Source organism: Crinia signifera, unplaced genomic scaffold (genome assembly GCF_055691185.1).
Source record: "Crinia signifera unplaced genomic scaffold, ASM5569118v1 HAP2_SCAFFOLD_87, whole genome shotgun sequence".
Lineage (NCBI taxonomy): Eukaryota > Metazoa > Chordata > Amphibia > Anura > Myobatrachidae > Crinia > Crinia signifera.
The window spans coordinates 457173-477152 of NW_028142785.1; positions in this window are offsets into that span (position 1 = coordinate 457173).

Sequence of the window (19980 nt, forward strand, 5' to 3'; positions counted from 1 at the left end):
TTTCTCCCCCCCTCCTACCAGTGGGTTTACGGAGCCTCCTACCACTGGCAGAGGTGAAGATACTTAGTGAGACTTTTCACTACTCCCGGGAAAAAAACAGAGGGGTCCCACACCCTCCGCCCATCAGAGCAGCTACTCAGTCCCACCTTTCTCTATTCTCTGCCAGAGGCCAGTCACAAAGGAGAGAAGAGTGCTGCAGTTACTGCTGACTGCAGTACTGCCAGGAGCCACTGGATGTCCCCATATCCATGGAGCCATCTCATCACCTGCCATGAACAATAGAGAGACTGCCCTGGACCAGTACAGAGGAACTAAGTGAGTTTAGTGATTATCTGTCTGTCTGTCTGTCTGTCTATTATCTATATGTCTCTGTCTCTGTCTATCTATCATCTACCTATGTATCTCTGTCTATCTATCATCTATGTATCTCTGTCTATCTATCATCTATGTGTCTCTGTATATCTATCTTCTATGTGTCTGTCTATCATCTATCTATGTGTCTCTGTCTATCTATCTATCTATCTATCTATCTATCTATCTATCTATCTATCTATCTATCTATCTATCTATCTATGTGTCTATATCAATCTACATATATGTAATGATGGATATCTATCTGTTTGTGTGTGTATATATATTTATAGTGTTCCCAGTAGCCTTGTTTTGTTGTTTTGTAGGGCGCAGCGCCCTGCCCATTTTATAATGTACTGAAATCTCCCTGCCCTTATGACTGTGCCCTGCCAGAGACCTAAGCAGCGCATATGACCAGAGGTCGATTGGCAGCCATCCAATGCGTCTACCAGCGACCCCACAAAAGGCACATGTGTCAGCTCTTTCATTCTGGTGCCCCTCCCCCCGCTAACACAACTCTGATATCTACTGATGGACCGGCTTAGCCGTAAGAACTTCACTGACAGCCGCTCTCATCAGAGGGGAAGTGCGGCATGTCAGCACGGTACACACACGGGAACAGCTAACAGCCACTATGCTGCAGAGGGGATCAGTGGCCACTCGCCTACTTGAGCCAGGGAGAGACTCGGGGCATCCAGCAGGGCTTGCGGTTACCATGCAGCAAGATGAGCTGACAGCCGGTGTAAGCAGAAGGGGGTGGGTGCACCTGGATGATCTGACAAGTGCTTAACGCTGTAAAGCGGCTGTCAGTTCTAGTTCCAGGTGCGCCCTGACACGCTGCTGATCTCCTCTGCTTACAGCGGCGGTGAGCTCTAGTTCCAGGTGACCCCTGCCGCCCTGACACGCTGCTGATCTCCTCTGCTTACAGCAGCTGTCAGCTCTAGTTCCAGGTGACCCCTGCCACCCTGACACGCTGCTGATCTCCTCTGCTTACAGCAGCTGTCAGCTCTAGTTCCAGGTGACCCCTGCCACCCTTACACGCCGCTGATCTCCTCTGCTTAGAGCAGCTGTCAGCTCTAGTTCCAGGTGACCCCTGCCACCCTGACACACTGCTGATCTCCTCTGCTTACAGCAGCTGTCAGCTCTAGTTCCAGGTGACCCCTGCCACCCATGATTCGGCGCCCATAGCCCCTTTGTCAAACATTGGCCGTATATATATATATATATATATAATAATAGCACGATCTGTCCGGCAACTCCTGGGTGCAACCTGGGGCAACAGGGAATACCTGCCCGGGTGCTCGCTTGAGGGGTTAAGAAACCCTAATACAGAATATAGCAATGAAGACAGCGTCACTCCGGGACTTAAGTGAAAACAAAGAAACTTTACTGCATCACGTCTACGGCGTTTCGGGCATCGCCCGTCATCAGGACAGTTACAGTTAACTTGGTGTGAACAGTGAACTTAAATAGCTTACCAACATATCTGAAGCTCTCCCCACGGCACCGCGTCCCCCGTCCGTTCTGCCGCACTCCTTCCGGTCTGCAAAGCGGAAGTGGTCAGGCGTGACGTCACAGGGTCCCCGGGCTGCAGGTGAACTACTTGTGCAGAAGGGAAAATAAAGTGCTAAGTGCTTGTAGTGAAATTGTACAATTACAAACAGTGATTATGCATAAAATTACATTACATATCAATATACAATGACATAGCTCAATTACAAAAAAGATTAATAAAAAATAAAGAACAAGCAAATAAGATAAAAACGTGTCTAAAATTGAATAACACTTAATATATAGAGCTGCCACTAGATGGCATACTTGTGTGGAAAATTCAGTGCCATTATTATACTGTGCAAAATTACAATTAAAAATTTTTCATAAATGCTGCTAAATATCTAACAATATAATGATACCAGATGTTTAGTGTATAGTTATTCTAAGAAGCCCATCATGTTAAACTCTACAAGAAACAACTGTAGTTGATGGCCTCATTCAGACCTCCCGGATTGATGGTATTTAAAGAATAAATCCATCTGCTCTCCAGCCTCAATAATTGTTTTTCTCTGTCACCCCCTCTGTGTGTGGGTGGCACTTGGTCTATAATCTGATAACTGAGTTGTGACATACTATGTCTAGCTACAGCAAAATGCCGTGCCACAGCTTGGTCACTATTGCCCGTTAACAGGGCAGATCTGATGGCCATCCTGTGTTGGGCCATCCTCTCTTTAAACTGCCTAGTGGTTTTACCCACATAGGCCAAGTGGCATGGACAGAGTAATAAATAAACAACATATTTGGAGCTACATGTCAACGCAAATCTGATGTTAAAAACTTTATCTTTCTGGGGGTGCTTGAAACTATTGCCTGTTTTCATGTATTTACAGGTGGCACAACCAATACATTTATAACACCCTGCTGGCCTTTGTAAAAAGTGCTGCGTGCGTGTTTGCCCCATGCCAGTTATATCATTTTTGACCACTAGATCTCGTATGTTTGATCCCCTTTTATAGCTGGGCATTAAAGTGGCATTGTGCATACTTTTCAGGTCTCCATCTGTTTTCACAATGGGCCACAGTTGCTTGACCTTCGGTACAAATTTTTTTGTCTGTGCAGAGTATTGGGTCACCCAGGTTATTCTATGATCATTCCTTGCTTTCAATCCATCTTTATTTGCCAGTAAGTCACGTCTATTCTGTCGACAGGCTCTTTCCCTAGCTGCTCTTAAATTTGCCATAGGGTAGCCTCTAAGGACAAATTTATTCATCATGATGTCTAACTGAGCATTACATGTGTCGACATCACTATTAATGCGACATACTCGCAAAAATTGCGAATATGGGAGACCTGCTTTGGAATGAACGGGATGAAAACTGTTATAGTGTAGTAAGTTATTCCTGTCGGTGGGTTTGGTGTAGAGCTGTGTCGACAGCCTCTGCCCTTCCACCTTAATCTCCACATCCAAGAAATGGACTATCTTCATGTCAATGGTATAAGTAAACTTCACTGGGCTATTACTCAAATTATGGGTGTCAATAATTTCCTGCAATAATTCTGGCGGGCCTGTCCAAAACAACAAAATATCGTCGATATATCGACGATAAAGTGCAATGTGCGTCAACCATTCAGGTCGAAAAAATTTTTTTTTCTCAGCCTCATGCATAAAAGCGTTCGCGTAGGCCGGAGCTGCCGCTGATCCCATCGCACAACCCTGGTTTTGGTTAAAAAAGCGCCCGTCAAAATAAAAGCAGTTATGAGTGAGTGTGAATTTCAAAACATCAATGAAAAAAGCAATTTCAGGACCTTTATATTGCACATTACCCGTGATCAAAGATTGCACTGCCTCTAGGCCAAGCTGATGAGGTATACAGGTGTATAAATTACACACATCGATGGTAGCCATCACGAAATTCTCAGGGACCTGTTCAAACAAATCAAGAAGCTGTAACAAGTTGGTGGTATCTTTCAAGTAAGTAGAAGTATTTTGTACACAAGGTTGCAAAAAATGGTCCACAAACACTGCCAAGGGTTCGCACAGAGACCCACAGGCAGAAATAATAGGTCTGCCTGGTGGTCTCTGCGCGTCCTTGTGCAGCTTTGGGATTGTATAGAAGATGGGTACTCTGGGTTTCAGCCTCAACAACTTAGTTTTTAAATCAACAGAAATGGTACCCTCAGTGACTGCTTTAGACAATAAAATATTAAGCTCAGCTAAATACTGTGGCGTAGGGTCTTTAGGTAATGGCCTGTATGTGTCAACATCAAGTAATTGGCGATTGCACTCTGCCCGATACATATCAATATCCTGTATTACTATAGAGCCCTTCTTGGATGTGGAGATTAAGGTGGAAGGGCAGAGGCTGTCGACACAGCTCTACACCAAACCCACCGACAGGAATAACTTACTACACTATAACAGTTTTCATCCCGTTCATTCCAAAGCAGGTCTCCCATATTCGCAATTTTTGCGAGTATGTCGCATTAATAGTGATGTCGACACATGTAATGCTCAGTTAGACATCATGATGAATAAATTTGTCCTTAGAGGCTACCCTATGGCAAATTTAAGAGCAGCTAGGGAAAGAGCCTGTCGACAGAATAGACGTGACTTACTGGCAAATAAAGATGGATTGAAAGCAAGGAATGATCATAGAATAACCTGGGTGACCCAATACTCTGCACAGACAAAAAAAATTGTACCGAAGGTCAAGCAACTGTGGCCCATTGTGAAAACAGATGGAGACCTGAAAAGTATGCACAATGCCACTTTAATGCCCAGCTATAAAAGGGGATCAAACATACGAGATCTAGTGGTCAAAAATGATATAACTGGCATGGGGCAAACACGCACGCAGCACTTTTTACAAAGGCCAGCAGGGTGTTATAAATGTATTGGTTGTGCCACCTGTAAATACATGAAAACGGGCAATAGTTTCAAGCACCCCCAGAAAGATAAAGTTTTTAACATCAGATTTGCGTTGACATGTAGCTCCAAATATGTTGTTTATTTATTACTCTGTCCATGCCACTTGGCCTATGTGGGTAAAACCACTAGGCAGTTTAAAGAGAGGATGGCCCAACACAGGATGGCCATCAGATCTGCCCTGTTAACGGGCAATAGTGACCAAGCTGTGGCACGGCATTTTGCTGTAGCTAGACATAGTATGTCACAACTCAGTTATCAGATTATAGACCAAGTGCCACCCACACACAGAGGGGGTGACAGAGAAAAACAATTATTGAGGCTGGAGAGCAGATGGATTTATTCTTTAAATACCATCAATCCGGGAGGTCTGAATGAGGCCATCAACTACAGTTGTTTCTTGTAGAGTTTAACATGATGGGCTTCTTAGAATAACTATACACTAAACATCTGGTATCATTATATTGTTAGATATTTAGCAGCATTTATGAAAATTTTTTAATTGTAATTTTGCACAGTATAATAATGGCACTGAATTTTCCACACAAGTATGCCATCTAGTGGCAGCTCTATATATTAAGTGTTATTCAATTTTAGACACGTTTTTATCTTATTTGCTTGTTCTTTATTTTTTATTAATCTTTTTTGTAATTGAGCTATGTCATTGTATATTGATATGTAATGTAATTTTATGCATAATCACTGTTTGTAATTGTACAATTTCACTACAAGCACTTAGCACTTTATTTTCCCTTCTGCACAAGTAGTTCACCTGCAGCCCGGGGACCCTGTGACGTCACGCCTGACCACTTCCGCTTTGCAGACCGGAAGGAGTGCGGCAGAACGGACGGGGGACGCGGTGCCGTGGGGAGAGCTTCAGATATGTTGGTAAGCTATTTAAGTTCACTGTTCACACCAAGTTAACTGTAACTGTCCTGATGACGGGCGATGCCCGAAACGCCGTAGACGTGATGCAGTAAAGTTTCTTTGTTTTCACTTAAGTCCCGGAGTGACGCTGTCTTCATTGCTATATTCTATATATATATATATATATATATATATATATATATATATATATATTATCCTCCACACTGTTCCCCTTCAACGCTCTAAACCACAACCCTGGCACAACAAAATAACTAGATTCTTGCAAAAATGTGCACGCTCTGCTGAACGCCTCTGGAGGAAATCTCACTCTCTGGAAGACTTCCTCCATTTCAAGTTTATTCTCTCCTCCTACAGCGCTGCTCTCTCCTATACCAAACAATCTTTCTTCAAATCTCTCATCTCTTCCCATTCCTCCAATCCCCGACGTCTCTTTGAAACTTTCAACACTCTACTTCGCCCTGCACCACCCCTCCTCCCTTCATCCCTCACTGCCACTGACTTTGCCTCCTTCTTCCTCTCTAAAATTGAGGTAATCCGACATGATATCTCCTTCCATACCCCCTCTGCTGCCCACCCACCCCAATCATCCTCCCCTACCAACTACCCCACTCTGTCATACTTCTGCCCTACTACAGCTGAGGAAGTCCACTCCCTCATCTCATCCTCTCCCCCCTCTACCTGTCCCTTGGACCCTCTCCCCTCCCGTCTCCTCAGTTCCCTCTCCCCCACTGGCTGCTCCCACCTTGCTCACCTCTTTAACCTATCTCTTTCTACTGGCATCTTTCCCTCACCCTTCAAACACGCTCTGGTCTCGCCTATTCTTTAAAAACCTAACCTGGACCCTTTATCTCCCACAAGCTACCGCCCTATCTCTCTTCTCCCATTTGCCTCTAAAATACTAGAACGGCTGGTTTACAGGCGTCTCACCAGCTACCTGTCTGACCACTCCATCCTAGATCCCCTTCAATCTGGCTTTCGCCCACTTCATTCCACTGAGACTGCCCTAGTGAAAGTCACCAATGACCTGCTGTCAGCCAAATCCAAGGGTCACTTCTCCCTGCTTATCCTTTTGGACCTATCTGCTGCCTTTGACACTGTGGATCACCCTCTCCTCCTCCACACACTCCAAAACATTGGCCTCTCTGGCACAGTCTTCAACTGGTTTTCCTCTTACCTCTTCAACCGTTCCTTCTCAGTCTCTGCCTCTGGCTCTACCTCACCACCTTCTATCCTTCCTGTCGGGGTCCCTCAGGGTTCGTCCTTGGCCCCATTCTGTTCTCTCTGTACACCTTCTCTCTGGGTGCACTCATTAACTCCTTTGGCTTCCAATATCACCTCTATGCAGATGACACCCAAATCTACCTCTCCTCTCCTGATCTGTCCCCCACTGTTTTCTCGCTGCCATCTCTACCTGGATGTCTGAGCGATTTCTGAAGCTGAATATGGACAAAACTGAACTTATTATCTTTCCCCCACCCAGAGCTATGCCCCCTACTAATATCTCTATCACTGTTAACAACACCATCATCTCCCCTGTTCCCCAACTCCGCTGCCTGGGTGTCACTCTTGACTCCTCCCTCTCCTTTGCACCCCACATCCAAGGCCTGGCCCATTCTTGCCGGTTCCAGTTACGCAACATTGCTTGCATCAGGCCCTTTCTCTCACAGAGTGCAACTAAGCTGATCATCCACTCATTAGTCATCTCACGGCTTGACTACTGTAATGCTCTTCTCACCGGCCTCGCTCAATCCCAACTAGCTCCTCTCCAATCTGTCCTCAATGCAGCAGCCAGGCTTATCTTCCTCTCCCGCCGCTCTAACTCTGCTACTCCCCTTCAACAAAATCTGCACTGGCTTCCATTCCCCTACATAATCCTCTTCAAACACCTCACACTCACATACAGGGCCATCTCTAATTCCATTGCTCCATATATCTCTAACCTCATCTCCATTCATACATCCTCCCGCCCTCTATGGTCAGCTGACGACTGTCGTCTCTCCTCCACCCTGATCACTGCTTCCCATGCTAGAGTACAGGACTTTGCCCGTGCTGCACCCCTTCAGTGGAACGCACTCCTTCGCTCCATTAGACTCTCCCCGACCTTGCAAAGCTTCAAACGGGCACTGAAAACTCACCTATTCATCAAAGCGTACCCTTCCACTGCATAAACCAGCTGGTTCTCCGACCCCTTGCCTGTTTACATCCTGCTATCTAACCACCACCCCCTCGCTTGCAACTCTTGTAATCTGTCGGTCTCCCCTTCCTACTAGATTGTAAGCTCCTCCGAGTAGGGCCCTCTTCCCTCCTGTTGTCAAAGCCCACTTCTCTTCACATTTCACTCACAGCTCTCCTTTACTCCAACACTCAGTGACCCTCTTCATACTCATCTCCATCATTGGCCTCAAGCCTCTAGTTGTATGTTGATTGGGTCCTCACTACTTACATTTAAGCTGTAATGTGTATTGAACTGTGGTGCTCTTTATTTGTACTGTATTTTTGTTATTTATTCAATGTTATGCCAAGTTTTGTCTCCCTGTATTGTTCCTTTGTACGGCGCTGCGAAACACTTGTGGCGCCTTATAAATTAAATAATAATAATTATATATATATATATATATATATATATATATATAGTGGGGCATTATACAGTGGTATGTTATAACGCTACTTCGAGCACTGGAGGGTCACCTATAGTGGGAAGATTTTCTGTGGGGATACTTGTCACTTGTGGCCCCATCCCCTAAGCGCGTTACCCATCACAGCTTTCTTGCATTACAGAAAGCCTGCGGGTACAACTGAAGAGGCTTCAAGCCCCCACCCAGCAGAAGGAAGCTCCACTACACACACCAGTGATGGCGTGCACGTCGGATGCAGAACAGGCCCATGTGCGGCAGTACAGTAAGTTAAGCACTGCACTCCCAGCTGTCAGCCTGCCAAATTTGTTACAAGACAGATTTTGTATGATTTACCGATGTTCAGAAACCAAGCGGTTAGGAGACCGATGTGGGAATCCAGACATTGAGTGCCCTGTGTGCGCTATGTGCTGTGTAATGTGAACAAGATTGTGCTACTGAGTCATTTGAATTGGTACTATTGTATGGCCATACCTCCTTTTTTTTTGCGGTATGCGGTGGGCATTGTCCCTTTATTAAGTATGGGAGAGGAAGCACAAATTTATAGTGTGCAGGAGGGCACCAAACATCCTTGCACTGGCCCTGGGCGGAGCTACACAGAACTGGCCTGATTCCACAGCAAGAGGGAGAGAAGTGGCTGCCCAGAGTGTATGTGTGTGTCAGTATCTACAGGGAGAGGCACAACTGGCTTTGCACTGCTGCCATATTGGGTTTTGTTGTGTCTGCGTTAATAAACTAAACTAGTGTGCGGCACATGTAAATCAGCCAAGGGTGTTGAATTAGGATGCAGTCAGGCTTAGGCTGCAGGGAGGGTGGGTAAGGTGGTGGAGTAAGTTAAGGTTAGGGACTGCGTGATAGAGTGCATGCCTCAAAGGGAGGGAGTGCATCAGTGTGAAAGTTCACAGGCCATAGGGTGATGGAGCATGTCAGTGTGATAGAGCGCAGGATGAGGGAGCAAGTGAGTGTGATAAAGCTCAGGGGGTGTGATAAAGCGTACGTCTCGGGGAGAGGGAGCGTGCCAGTGTGATAGAGCGTACAACTTGGGGAGAGGGAGCGTGTAAGTGTAGGTAAAGGCCGGAAGGTGAAGGAGAACATCAGTGTGATAGAGTGCAGACTGTCGGGTGAAGAAGACGCAGAGAAAGCCTTCGATTATGTCAGTTGGGACCATCTGTACACCACGCTCACACGTTCTGGGTTTCCGCCGGGCTTCTCCAGTGTCCTAAACGCTTTATATACAGCCTCTAGTTCTCGGATTATATGCAGTGGGTATATATCTGATCCAGTAATTCTAAAAAGAGGTACCAGACAGGGCTGCCCACTCTCGCCCCTATTATTTGCCCTTGCTATTGAACCATTAGCGATTTCCCTAAGACAATTGCAGTCGTTTACAGGGGTTCATGTTGGGGATCAAATTTTAAAAGTCAGTTTATTTGCGGACGACATGCTCCTTTTTGTATCCGACCATTTAAAACCCATCCCTAATATTATGTCCGTCATTGATAACTTTAGTTCTTTTGCCGGTTATAAGGTAAATACCTCTAAATCTGACCTGCTTCCACTCACTCCTCCCGCCCTCACACTTGCTTCTAATCCTATCCTCTCTCAGTTTTCCCTGAATAAAATTAAACTAAAATATCTAGGTGTCTTTGTCCCTGCCGACCTGACTAAATTATACGCGACAAAATATAACCCGATTATGTCCAAAATCTCTCAGTTATTGACCTCTTGGTCTTCCTTACCGATTTCGTCACTGGGGAGGGTGGCGGTTTTAAAAAGTATCATATTTCCAAAAATATCTTACACGCTACAGATGCTGCCTCTGAGACCCAACAGGAAAGACTGTTCAGCCTACGATAAACGATTTACAAAATTTTAATGGAATAATAAATAACCCCGTATAGCCTTAACAAAACTGAAGCTCCATAAGGAGCAGGGTGGCCTGGCCGTCCCGGACCTTCTATCCTTCTCTAGAGCCGTCACCTTTCGGTACATTTCGGATTGGTTATTAGACTCCTCTATTTATACTAATTATAATTTGGAACAAGCACTAGTGGCCCCATATGATCTCAAAGCCCTGCTACATACCCCGAAATCCCTTATACCGCCCACTTTTAAAAATAATATTCTGTTTTGGGATACATACCAGGCCTGGGGGGCCATACATAAAGCTTGGGGCAGAAACCCTACACATTCCAAATTTATATCTATAGGAGGCAATCCTTGTTTTACCCCACCTCTTACCAATTCTAGATTCACTGTCTGGAAGCTTAAAGGAATCTCTGCAATTAGAGATGTGTGTGACCCAGGTGGTTCTCTATATTCTTTCACTGATTTAGTAAATCTTTTTGATTTACCTTGGTCAGATTTTTTCATGCACCTACAACTGCGACACTATATACAGTCTCTTCCAATCCCCTGGCCAAATGAAGAAACACCGGACCCTCTCACCTCACTGATTACTAGAATTAGCAAAACACATTATAAAACGCAATGGCTATATGGCGACATACTTATCTCCATTATAAACATGGGTAAGCTATGGTCCCCCCTCCTCGAGACTTGGTCTTCGGAATTCTCTTCCCCTGTGACTAGACGAGACCTAACTCATTCTATACCATCCATATTTAACATTTTGCACTCAGCGCCATTACAGGAGATCCATTTGAAATTTCTGTCCCGAGCATATATTTCACCGGGCCAGAGAATACACAGGGTTTCTTCAGACTCAGGTAGATGCCCTAAGTGTCATTCTCCAAAAGCCCTATTTCTACACAACTTTTGGCACTGTCCCAAAATGGCAAAATTTTGGTTCAAAGTGAAATGGTATATACATAACTCATTTGATATTGACCTACCGTTCAATATAAAAGCTCTTTTAGGTTTACAAACTGCTGCTTGGCAGATACCCCAGTCCGCACACCCAATGATCCCCCTTCTGATAATAATCCTTACAGTTGCAAAAAAGCTCATAGTTAAGCAGTGGATTTCCCCTGTACCCCCCAGGCTTGAGCATTTACAATCTGAGCTGACCACAATACTTTGTTACGGGTCTACTCTCCCAGATGTGGACTGTAAAACCCAGAAATTCTTATCTAAATGGTCCCCGCTAATTGAAACGTTAGCACCTTAATTTAGAGAACATATACTTGAGGTTACTCTGAGATAATATACACCCCCCCCCCCCTTATTTCCCTCTGGTGTGAATGATGGATGAATGAGTCGTTACTATTTTGTAGGTTTAACTAGCTCAGATGATTTATTGAATTGGTTTTGGTGCACGTTGCGATTTCATATTTGTCCAAAGCTTTATAACACACTCTTGACATTGATGGTATCACATGTACCTTAGCAATTTTCTAGGCATCACAATATATATATATATTTATTTATTTTTTGGACTCTTAAGGTTCATATTTTTCAGTAATTTTTCTGATGATGTAAAGAGTAATCTGCGGGGAATGTTTATACTGCGACACTGACGGCGAGATCCTCCTTCTGTCGATGTTGCATTCTGTACCTCGTTTGTAGGCATATTTTTTCCTTTTGGAATATTTGCTATGTATATGTGAAAATCTCAATAAAACATAAAAAAAAAAAAAATCATTATTAAACCATTATTAAATCATTAATAAATAAACCACAAGAATAATCATCCATGTGACATAGCATCTGTGAGCTAACAGCACATTCTTGTGATAACAGCATTTTAATCTCTGCCAGTTATTTTTAAAACACATCAGTTTATAATTTCCCTGCACAGATTCCAGCCACTTCCTAACTGTCATTGTTACATATAGCATAACAATGCAGCTGAGTCCAGGGTGATGTCACAGACAGTGTGATGATGTCACAAAGAGGGGTGATGTCACTGCTTCTACTGGGGACATGTTATGTAACCGGCACTACTGGGGACATGTTATGTAACCGGCACTAGGATACCTATGATATGGAAATAAATCGGTAATGTACATTTGTATGTAATACAGGGGCTGTGACTTTTCTGTAGGACAATGTCTCTGGGGAATAGTTCTTTTGGTTACAGCAACTTATTTTCTATATGACATTAGTTTTATTATTTTATTTATTCAAAAAGATTAAATGACAAGAAATATCATTACAGTAATGTACAGTAGATTCATATAATAATATATGAAAAGTTCACATACTCTATAAAACAATTTAACCTTCATTACACATATACATACAGAAACACTCAGCGAGGCACTGGAAGAGGGATGTCAGAAATAAAAGGTACACAATAAGCAGAGAAACCAATAACATGAACATGGGGGACATTGAGGTTCTTGGCACAAAAATGTGAGCCCACCTACCACGTCAAGGTGACCTCATCAGGTGGGTGGAGGGGGAGGGAGGGGAGGAGCCTGTGCTATACTATTCTATGCTATGCTTAGCTATGCTATACTAAGACCATAGTCTTAGCATAGCATAGCTAAGCATAGCATAGAATAGCATAGATAGTCTTAGCTGAGACTATGTTAGGACTATGCTAATCTATGCTATGCTTAGCTATGCAATACCAAGACCATTGTCTTAGAATAGCATAGCTAAGCATAGCATAGAATAGCCTAGTCTTAACATTGTCTTAGCTAAGACTATCTATGCTAAGCTATTCTATTCTATGCTGTGCTTAGCTATGCTATACTAAGACCATAGTCTTAGCATAGCATAGCTAAGCATAGCATAGAATAGCATAGATAGTCTTAGCTGAGACTATGTTAGGACTATGCTAATCTATGCTATGCTTAGCTATGCAATACCAAGACCATTGTCTTAGAATAGCATAGCTAAGCATAGCATAGAATAGCCTAGTCTTAACATTGTCTTAGCTAAGACTATCTATGCTAAGCTATTCTATTCTACGCTGTGCTTAGCTATGCTATACTAAGACCGAAGTCTTAGCATAGCATAGCTAAGTATAGCATAAAATAGCCTAGTATAGTTCAGGTGGGTTGGGGAGGGGAGGGAGGGGGGGGGGGGAGGGGAGGGATTTTTTTTTTTTGCAGGAGTCTGTTGTTGTCTAACTCGTGCAGCACCCGTTTCTCATGAATTTGGAGACTCTTGACCTGAACGAGCCAGGTTTCTTCTGCTGGGCTGGGCGATCATCCACAGACAGGGGTGTGCATTTGGCAGCATTAACCATATCTGCCAGTTTGGGAATGACCGGGTCTGCCGGCTTGGGAATGACCGCGTCTGCCGGCTTGGGAATGACCGCGTCTGCCGGCTTGGGCATGACCGTGTCTGCCGGCTTGGGCATGACCGCGTCTGCTGGCTTGGGCATGACCAGGTCTGTTGTTTTGGCCATGATTGGGTCTGTCAGCTTTTGCTCGACCGGGGCTGCAGGCTTTGGCTTGACCAGGTTTGTTGGTTTGGCCTTTATTGGGTCTGCCAGCTTTGGCTTGTCCAGGGCTGCCCGCTTAGGCTTGATCGGGGCTGCAGGTTTTGGCTTGACAGGGCCTGCCAGCTTTGGTTTGACCGGGGCTGCCAGCTTAGGCTTGCCCGGTTCTGCCAGCTTTGGTTTGAATGCGTCTATATAGCAAGAGGGGGGCCCTAGACTGCACACCCTGTAAGGAGGGGGGCTCAATGGCTTGACTGGTTCTGCCAGCTTTGGTTTGACCGGGGCTTTTGGCTTGATTGGTTCTGCCAGCTTTGTTTTTTTGTGTGTGTCTATATAGGAAGAGGGCCCTAGACTGTACACATTGTAATGAAATGTGCTCGGCGGCTTGGCCTTGACCTGGGTCGCCGCTTTGACCCGCTCAGATGTTGGCCCAGATGTCGCCAGCTTGGCCTGCTCAGATGTTGGCTGCCTTCGCACAACATGTTTTGGTGCCACAGGCCGATACTGAGGCCGGGATGGTGTGGCTGGCCCTTGAGAGACCGGCATGTTAGCTTCTCTGCTTTGACTTCTCTAGACTGTTGTTAGCTTCTCTGCTTTGACTTCTCTAGACTGTGACTTATCTTGTCGAGAGGCTGCAGCAAAATGAGGTCCAGCAGTCTGGGCACCCTTATTTATACCCTGTTAGGCTCAGCCTATGCCCATATATGGTCATAGCTCAGCCTATGCCCATATATATAGTGTGATGATGTCACAGTGTGATGATGTCACAGACAGTGTGATGATGTCACAGACAGTGTGATGATGTCACAAAGAGGGGTGATGTCACAAACGGTTACACTTTCAGCCCTTTGGCACTGCTACTACTGGGGACATGTTATGTAACCGGCACTACTGGGGACATGTTATATAACTGGCACTACTGGGGACATGTTATGTAACTGCCACGACTAGGGACATGTTATGTAAATGGTACTACTGGGGACATGTTATGTAACTGGTACTACTGGGGACATGTTATGTAACTGGCACTACTGGGGACATGTTATGTAACTGGCACTACTGGGGACATGTTATATAACTGGCACTACTGGGGACATGTTATGTAACTAGGGCACTTCTGGGGACATGTTATGTAACTGGTACTACTGGGGACATGTTATGTAATTGGTACTACTGGGGACATGTTATGTAATTGGTACTACTGGGGACATGTTATGTAACGGGCACGACTGGGGACATGTTATGTAACGGGCACGACTGGGGACATGTTATTACTACTAGATTGTAAGCTCCTCTGAGCAGGGCCCTCTTCCTTCCTGTTGTCAAAGCCCACTTCTCTTCACATTTCACTCACAGCTCTCCTATACTCCAACACTCAGTGACCATCTTTGTCCGCATACTCATCTCCATCATTGGCCTCAAGCCTCTAGTTGTATGTTGATTGAGTCCTCACTACTTACATTTAAGCTGTAATGTGTATTGATCTGTGGCGCTCTCTATTTGTACTGTATTTTTGTTATTTATTCAATGTTATGCCAAGCTTTGTCTCCCTGTATTGTTCCTTTGTACGGCGCTGCGAAACACTTGTGGCGCCTTATAAATAAAATTATAATAATAATAATAATAATGTTATGTAACTGGCACTACTGGGGACATGTTATGTAACTGGCGCTACTGGGGACGTGTTATGTAACTGGCGCTACTGGGGACGTGTTATGTAAATGGCGCTACTGGGGACGTGTTATGTAACTGGCGCTACTGGGGACGTGTTGTGTAACTGGCGCTACTGGGGACGTGTTGTGTAACTGGCGCTACTGGGGACGTGTTGTGTAACTGGCGCTACTGGGGACGTGTTGTGTAACTGGCGCTACTGGGGACGTGTTGTGTAACTGGCGCTACTGGGGACGTGTTGTGTAACTGGCACTACTGGGGACGTGTTGTGTAACTGGCACTACTGGGGACGTGTTGTGTAACTGGCACTACTGGGGACGTGTTGTGTAACTGGCACTACTGGGGACGTGTTGTGTAACTGGCACTACTGGGGACGTGTTGTGTAACTGGCACTACTGGGGACGTGTTGTGTAACTGGCACTACTGGGGACGTGTTGTGTAACTGGCACTACTGGGGACGTGTTGTGTAACTGGCACTACTGGGGACGTGTTGTGTAACTGGCACTACTGGGGACGTGTTGTGTAACTGGCACTACTGGGGACGTGTTGTGTAACTGGCACTACTGGGGACGTGTTGTGTAACTGGCACTACTGGGGACGTGTTGTGTAACTGGCACTACTGGGGACGTGTTATGTAACTGGCACTACTGGGGACGTGTTATGTAACTGGCACTACTGGGGACGTGTTATGTAAATGGCACTACTGGGGACGTTTTATGTAAATGGCACTACTGGGGACGTGTTATGTAAATGGCACTACTGGGGACCTGTTATGTAAATGGCACTACTGGGGACATGTTATGTAAATGGCACTACTGGGGACATGTTATGTAAATGGCACTACTGGGGACATGTTATGTAAATGGCACTACTGGGGACATGTTATGTAACTGGCGCTACTGGGGACATGTTATGTAACTGGCGCTACTGGGGACATGTTATGTAAATGGCACTACTGGGGACATGTTATGTAACTGGCGCTACTGGGGACATGTTATGTAACTGGCACTACTGGGGACATGTTATGTAGATGCCTCGTGCATGTGTGCATAATCTATTTAGTGATCACCGAAGCAGAAGTAATCCTAGGCTCCCCCCAACTGTCCCCGCCCCCTATCTGTAGAACACTGCAACCTGCCGGTAGGACAGTGTCCACTTAGCAGGACTGTCCCGCTGTTATCAAAACAGTTGGTAGGTATGTGGTCTTCCAGCTGTTGTGGAACTACACATCCCAGCATGCCCACAGTTTTACTATTAGGATATGCTACAGAGGAAATGTGTACCGCTATTATCTAAGTAGGGGATTTATTGTTCTGTTCTTTATCCAATAGGAACAAAAGAGAGAGACTCAGAGCCAGAGACTACTACCCCAGTTGCCCGGTGGCATGCAATGCCTGGCCTGTATTTGAAACACTGATAGGACTGATTAGCAGCTGTTCCCAATTTCTACCACTGGGTGGCACTCACAGCAGAATATCACCAACAGCAAATTAATTGACCTAAGGAAGAACAAGAGCATCATCTGTATCCCACGGCAACAACTACAGCCAAAGCTGTGATTGGCGACCTTGCAAGTGACATAATCAGTACTGCTGCAGACCTGAGGCCTCAGATTACATAGGCAGTTGTGCTGTATGATAGACTGGTGTCTGCAACCAAGGGACATTGATGTGGATCTTGAGCTATTCTAATAAAATTAAAATAAAAACCTAGAAAGATGACTACATATTGTTACTCCTATGGATTAGCCAGGCACCGTTTGAAGTGCACATATTGCGGAGGCAGCCGGTTTGCTAGTTGGACAATTTTTCTGGTTAGTTGCTTTCCATCTTCCCTAAGCAACGGAGATTTTGTGGAGATGATCTGGAAGACCCTTTGTTTTCCCAAGCAAATTGGTTATTGTAGTTCAGTGATGGCTAACCTTGACACTCCAGCTGTTGTTGAACTACACATCCCAACATGCCCTGCATCAGTTTTAGCATGGCCAAATAGTAAAACTGATGCAGGGCATGCTGGGATGTGTAGTTCAACAACAGCTGGCGTGTCAAGGTTAGCCATCACTGTTGTAGTTAGTACGAGGTTGTGGGAGCCGTTAGGTAGAATATAGTACTGAATAGCTTTTCTTAGGAGATTGGCGTGATGCAATAGTACTGGGCAGACTGGCATGCATGTACAGGCAACGGGGTGAGGGTATCAATAACAACCCTTGGGCATGCTAATTGTTCATTGCTCAATGTGTAAACACTGGACAGTAGCATGTACAATATAGCTCATGCAGACGGAGACCCTGTGCCCCTCCAAAAATGGCCACCGCTATGAAGAAGACAGACGCTAGAGGTGCTCCTTTACCTCTAGCGTTTGCCTGGGAAGTGCAGAGTGCCCAGCGCTACCCGGAAGTGCGGATTCTGGGAGCACTGTGGCCATGCAACCCCTGGCAAAGAGAAAGTACCCCCCCCCCCCCCCCCCTGGCATGGAGCAAGTAAATCCCCCCTGGCAACGAGCAAGTAAACCTCCCCTGGCAATAAGCAAGTAAACCTCCCCTGGCAGCAAGCATGAAACCCCTGGCAAGCATGGATCCTACCATGGCAACAAGCATGTAATCCCACCTGGCAACAAGATTTTAGGTAAGCGGCACTTAAGTGACTATCAGTGCGATTAATCGTAGTTAATTGCAAAAATTTCATGCGCTTAAAAATTTCAATCGTTGACCACCACTAATTATAACAGTAATGTGGGGACATGCATCTTTTACACCGCTGTACGGAGAAATGCAAGAATGCGAGACGCAGGATTCTGTATGTTTCTACCTGATTTATAAAGAGGGAATAATTTACCGGTACTTATATGTTAGTTGGGCACCCACTAAGCTATTTGCTTAGTTTTCCATGTCCCCTCGCGGGGCTTGCCACACTTCGGGCTCAGTGGCTCGCTGTGCTCCCCACACTGTATAAAATCAACTCGACATGGATAGTGGGGGTATGAGCGTACTAACTATAGTGGGCGTCCAACTAACATATAAGTACCAATTTACCAGACAAAACCAACTTAGTTTTGCCTTTCAAGTGATTCTGGCTAAAGCAGAACAACATAAATTATTACAGTGTGATTAACACTGCAGACGGTAGCCTCCAGCCATAGCTAAAGCTGGGCCCACACACTATACAATTATCTGGCAGACCATCTGTCCAAGCTGCGGGTGCGGTTCCAAAAGGCATCAGCAAAGGATTACTGTGTCTAGGTAGGTAATTAGTCGACATGTGAAAAAGGATGACAGAAAAAGTCAACACATTAAAACCTCAACACAAAGTTTTTTATTTTGGGGGGTGTCAAACTGTAGGTTTGAGCACATAATACCCCAATTAGTGTACCGCTTGGCTTGCCACGCCGCAGAGGTGCGTTCCTGCACTAGGCACAGAGTAATGTTCCCAATCGTAGAGATAAACAAAATGTGCCTAAAATTCCACAAACTGACCTGGGTACCCCAATCTGGCAGATAATTGCATAGTGAGTGCCCAGCTTAAGCTGCAGAACAGCGGCGATACAATATTCAGGTGACAAGCTGCCCTCCAGGAATTAGCATTTTTCATACCTGCTGACGTCTTTGCCTTGATTGCTGTGATTGGAGAGCAGCTGCCACTATCCAGGTATTGGTAACCTGAGGGGGTCATTGGGCGTTACATATGGGTATCAGCAGACTCCTTTTAAAACTCACAGCTGCAATTACAATTTATTTTTTCCTGCACTTACAAAGAGCAATGATTCTCCACTCCAGTCCGGATGCCTCTCCAACAGGTCAGATTTTCAGGGCTTCAGCATAATACCCTTTCACACTGACAAATATTTCCCAGGTTACTGCACATGATACCAGGTAACTGGCATGTAACTACATTTTAACCCTCTGGGCGCCAAGGTTGCTGTGAGAGATCCTCAAAATATTCGCTAAAAATGCCGGCATCGCTCACAGCGACTGTTCCTGTAGTATAAATAAATACAAATTATGCCGCGTCAATTAATGGCAGTTTAGTTAAATCTTGCACCCAAAAAAAGAACAATCGCTGTGAGCGGCGCTGGCATTTTTAGTGGATATTTTGAGGATCTCTCACAGCGGCATTGGCACACAAAGGATTAATGTACTGTACCATATTCAGGTACCAACAATGAATGAATTAATTAATACAGTAAATTAAAAGATTGTGCTATATAAATATTAGTGATATGGAAGTAAAATGGGGAAATATTATTGTTATTATTATTATAATTATTATTATTATTATTATAGATGTTGGTGTAATCATATGGAATTCAATGGCCATAAGTATGGATCCACTTCATTCATTGTCAAATCCCAAATTCGGTCCTCGGCATTAGGGTACTTATGTATTAGCATCCTCGGCATTAGGGTACTTATGTATTAGCATCCTCGGCATTAGGGTACTTATGTATTAGCAGCGCGCCTAATACATAAGTACCCCAATGCCATCTTCCTCCTCTGGGGTGTCACCTCTTCTTTTTAACATACTGTGTTGTGCAGTTATTTTTTAGTCAGTTCACTATTAGGAAAAGAGTTTTAATGTTCACTTTGTCAACTTTGTTGATTAAAATGGAATTTGTGTTAATTAAACTGGAAGGTGTCATCACAATGATCTTTTATCACTGGTGTA